This window comes from Trachymyrmex cornetzi, unplaced genomic scaffold (genome assembly GCF_001594075.2).
Source record: "Trachymyrmex cornetzi isolate Tcor2-1 unplaced genomic scaffold, Tcor1.1 scaffold112, whole genome shotgun sequence".
Taxonomy (NCBI): domain Eukaryota; kingdom Metazoa; phylum Arthropoda; class Insecta; order Hymenoptera; family Formicidae; genus Trachymyrmex; species Trachymyrmex cornetzi.
In genome coordinates, this window is record NW_017295676.1 from 365,423 (window position 1) to 370,708 (window position 5,286).

Sequence of the window (5,286 nt, forward strand, 5' to 3'; positions counted from 1 at the left end):
AAATATTGTATTGTACATAATTATCTTATTTTCAGGATAAATTTTAAGAGAAAATTCTTTTAACATAGAAAAAATGTTTTGTCGAATTAATTAGAATTCTAGTTAAATCTACAAGATTTCTCTCTCTCTGGTTAAATTTATTAAAATTCTAGTTGAAATAACTAACATTTAATAGATTTAATCAGAAATCTAGTAAACTCAACAAAAATTCTAAATCGTTCATTTTCCACCAGAATTCCAGTTACTTCAACTAAACATTTTTTTCCATGCGTGATTAAAAATATAACTGTAACGCCCAATTTCACAATTCACGGTTAACTCTTAACCGAGGTTTAAGTTATTCATTATTTTTTTCCAATTCTAGAATTAGAAAGAGATGAAAAACAAGTTAAATCTCAATTCAAATAAGAGTTAATCGTGAGTTGTGAAACCGGGCCTAAGTGTTATTTCTCAAGTTTCAAATGAAAGTAATGTATCATTCACGTTAAGTGCAAGACCAAGTGGTTTAAATTCAAAAGGACTCAATTACTTACAATAAAAAACTGTAGATAGTCATATTAATAAAACTGTGGGTAATCGTATTAATAATAAATTACATACAAAATGATAGAAAAACTGAGACACAATGTTTGCGTTCAGCAGAATGTTTATTTTGCAACTGTTGAAACTTTTCTCCAGCCTGATTGAATTACATTTTCAGATCTAAAAATATAATTCAATCAGCGCGAAGAAAACTTCAAACAGTAGCAAAATAAACATTCTGTTTAACGCAACCAATGAAAAATTTAAATAATCCAGAGTTGCCACAGAAAATTAATTTTAGAATTCCCTGACTTTTCCAGGTTTTTCAGATAAGAATAGAAAACTTTCCAATGTAAGATATGTAAATTTTAACACATTTGAAGTCAAGAGTTGTAGGAAAACTAGCCTATATTATTAAAAACAACGCAAAAAACATTTAGTAGCATACTAAAATTTTGAGTGCAAATTCAAACGGATAAAAAATAAATTAGTATTAGGAAAAAGAATGCAGTTACGAGAAAAAGGGCAATCAAATAAAAATACTGAATATCAGTTTTGAACGTATTCACTATAAACATCAGATATATCAAAAATTATAATAATTATCTGGAATAGGAGCAGTTTGAGGTATTGTGAACAAATTTCACACACACAAAATGCCAGACTTTTTTACATTTTCCCCTGACTTTTCCCGGTTTTCCCGATCTGTAGCAACCCGACAATCGTCAGAAAATAAAAGATAACCAATGTAAAGTTCGCTATACAATGGTGTCTGAGTCATAAAAGAATTTTAATTATCAAGATCAAAAACACGCTGATGAAATGTTGTAGAATTTTGATGATGCGAATTGTATGTAAATATGTGAAAGTTCTTCGCCTCAAGGTGTTTCCTGTATCGCAGATATAACTCTTTTTATTTTTTGCGCATAATTTTAATTCTATGAATACTCGACTCTACAGCTCCTACGCGTTTCATCCCTTCTTATCTCGCATTAAAAATGCCCACATCTTGCATTAGTGGACCAAGCGTTAATCGTGACGCGTCCTTCGGAAGTCCGCACGTGCCGTTTCTGGCGGCTTCAAGGTCGCGATAATTCGCAGGGGGAACGCAGAAACACAGGATACTCTTGTGCACGAGCGACAGCTGGGAAGCAGGCAGTCAGGCATGCGGGCCGCGGGGCCCCAAGGTCTCTCCTCCTCAGGGCCCCTATTACGCTTCGACACGCATACCCACATACGCACGCACACGGCCATTTACATACGATCCTGTTGCCGGACAAAGAACGAGATGGTACTCCGCTCAACCTTCCGGCAAATTCGCACACGTGCACGTATATAGGTCAAACTACGCAGCGGAACTAGCTCCACTTCCCGGGAGCTTTTTTGAATAAAAGACCGCCGCTACGCCCGGGTCATTATAGCTCTGATTTTGTTTTTTATTTTGGAATACGTTGAAAGGAACTCGGCGGTGGTGCGAGGACTGATTCCACTAGTGGCACCAAATTGTAATACGAACCATCACGTGTTTGACCTTGTGTTTTTGCTACCGCAACCACTAGAGCGACCACTTAATAGGAGTTTTATTGGTCAAAACTATTTATCGAATACCATCTTCGCACACATGAATTATAGTAACTATTTATTGAACATTTTCTTCGATGGTTCTTTATGTCGTTTAGTTTCTCAACTGTTTTTGAGCCCTTAGCGTACAGCTTTAACAAGTCCGTATCGCGAGAGAGCGATACCACCAGCTCTTCCTATTCCTCTTGACAAATGCGAGGATACGCCTACGTATACGGGGCGGACGCCTAATTTACCATCCGTGATTTTTGCTCGCGCCCCCACGAGAAATGTTCCATCGAAGGGTGAAGCGGAATACAGAAAGAGACTCGTCGATGAATCTATATGCACGCGTATATAAGCTCTTTCCGTATGACGTATGGCCGTGATTACCCTGATGTAGATCCGTCCGTCCATTCTGGCCCGATAACGCATCGGGAATGTACAGGCCCTTTTCTTCTCTCTCCTCTCTTTCTCTTTCTTTTTCCATCGGCGAACGCATCGATCATCGTTGCGCCCACGATTTTTCATTCGGAGTTCCTTTACCAGAAAAAAGCCCATCGAGATTGAAAAGCCATTCCGCCGTCTGGGAATGCAAAACGAGGCTTTTTGTCGGCGGGTGCAGCAATGGCCGTTGTTATCATCGGAATTCTTTTCGACGTAAACAATCTGAACAATTAATCTGACACGAAAAAGAAAAAACATTTATATCAATAGAGTTCCAATCGTAACGTGACTTGCGTAAAATGAGCATTACGCTACCAGCTAACAAGTCTAAAAATATCAACTTTTATAGCTTTGTGAAAGTAAACGTTATTTAATGCTCGTGTAAGTAAAAGTAATTTTTAACGGATGCTTGTAATTTTCCAACAGTTAAGAATATTAAAACTATATATAACGAACACTTGGCTTAACGACGTTTATTAAAAAAAAGATTGATAAGAAATCTTGAGATTCTATACTCTAGTTTACTTTCTGTTCTCTCTATTCCTTATATTTTCGTACAATGTATGATGAAATAAAGTCAGAAAGCAGAGAGAGTATCAATCTCCCTCGTAATATATAAAATAATATACCTACTTGAAGCGCGAAATTCACGGATTACGGCGGACGTCCTTTATCGGTGATATCGCGGTCGATTTCTCAGCGGTAATTTAGTCGATCAATTTGATAGGCAGTTCTTTTTTCTCCCCGATGATGTGATGTCCCCGCTCGCCGCGGAACCGATCATGATAATACTCGGTGTTGGTACATCGGTGAATTGAGGGAGGTTCGACCATCCGGAAGCACGCGCCGATTCGCCTCAAATCGTCCGTGGCCAGAAATTATTGCCCGAAATTATACGTTTCGCGTGCTGGCTACATCAATTCCAACGTGCCGTTTTATGGTACCACGAGGGTTCTGCATCACCCCCGCAATCCCAATCACAACGGTGTGCCGCTCCTCTATGTGACGGCTCTTTCGTTCGAACGAACCCTCCAAATCTGACACGATCGGGCACGTGACTCGATACGGACCTCATGAAAAACGCCTCGTAGAAAATTGAAGCGTCCTTCTTCTCTTGTGGTGCGCGCAGCTTGTAGGAAGCTCTTGCTTGTCGATGAGACCACCAAACATCTGTCTTTGCTGTTTGGAGAACGCGCATGATTTTCTTCCAGCATTCGTTACCCGTTTATGAATGAAATATAAATTTTGGCAGGCGTCTGTTACTATCGTTTATCCTAATGTAAGTATATATATATATATATATACATATATTTAAAAGTTCACGACTTGATCATCTTAATGTCATTGTGCTATTCTTAGGGGCTATCTCGGTGTTATATGCATAAAGAAGAAAGGAAGAAAAGGTAATACAGCACGAGCGCGGTAGCAGATATGAAAGAACATGACTTACAGGACGTCTCCCAGTTCCAAGATGGAGAGCCATAAGCCGCTCGTTTCCTTGCGAGAAAGATTCGAGGTGGAATCACCGTCAAAGGCGATGCCGCGGAAGCCGTCGACGTCCCCCCGAGATTGATGCCCGTAGGCGAATTTAAAAGTGACAGGGTGAAGAATCGAGGATACTTTCGAAACATCGAGGTAACATATTATATATAGGGCGATCCGCATTACGATGAGAGCTTCAGAATATCAGAAGATAGATAAATGTAGAACGGTGTTTAAAATTGGAAATGATTAGAAGAGGAATTGTTCTCCCCCGCGAATAAAAAAAAACAGCAAATCTGTTATTCGTATTTTTTTTTAATAATATAAAATAGACAAGGACTCTTACAAATTCAATAACAATATAACGATAAACGGGCAAATAAGAGTCGATTTTTAAAAAAACGTGAACGCATAAACATTATTAATAAGAGTTAAATACATACATAATAGAATCTAGAAATGTTATTACATGTTTCAGCTCTTATATTGAGTTATCTTCAAATAGTATCCTCCTCTCGTTTTACATTAGTTACCATCGTCAAAGAGATAAAAACATGATGTATTCCAATTTATGTAGCGATCTTGATGACTGTTACATGAAAGATGTCCGATACTCACAAACGATTAGATGGTTGATACGGAATTTCATGATGTTCTGATCAGAAAGACAAAATTCATTCGCCAATAAATAGATAAATAATTTGATAATTCTTTAAAAAGTTGTCTTTTTTATATTCAATAAAAAGTAAGTAAACAACATCATCTCGATGAAACACCACATCATGATCGCAGTTGTTATTTCGTGGGATGAATACTTCGTCAAAATCATTATTTAAAAATGTATAAAATATAATGACAAAAATTAATTTTATCCAAAGAACTAATCCTTCAGGGATATTATTTTGACGTTATGTTAACGATACGACAGACTACGTTCGTCATTATCTGAGGAACGACTAGATTGACAAAACGATTTAATAAGAACAAAGTTAAATTTTGTTTATAGTAGATGTATACGCTTTATGAAGACCTTCGGTGTCGGTTTGCAGATTGAGACTGTTTTTTTTTTGTTTTTTAATATTCAACATTTCAGAAATTAAGCATTTATTATAACACGGTTCTTCATCTAATGTCTGGATGTTATTAGAAATATGTAATAATATTTCTAGATTCTATTATGTATGTACCACACTGAAAAAAAATATAGTCAATTTTAATAAATATTTAGTTGAATACTGCCAACTAAATATTTATTAAATATAAAGATATATTTAT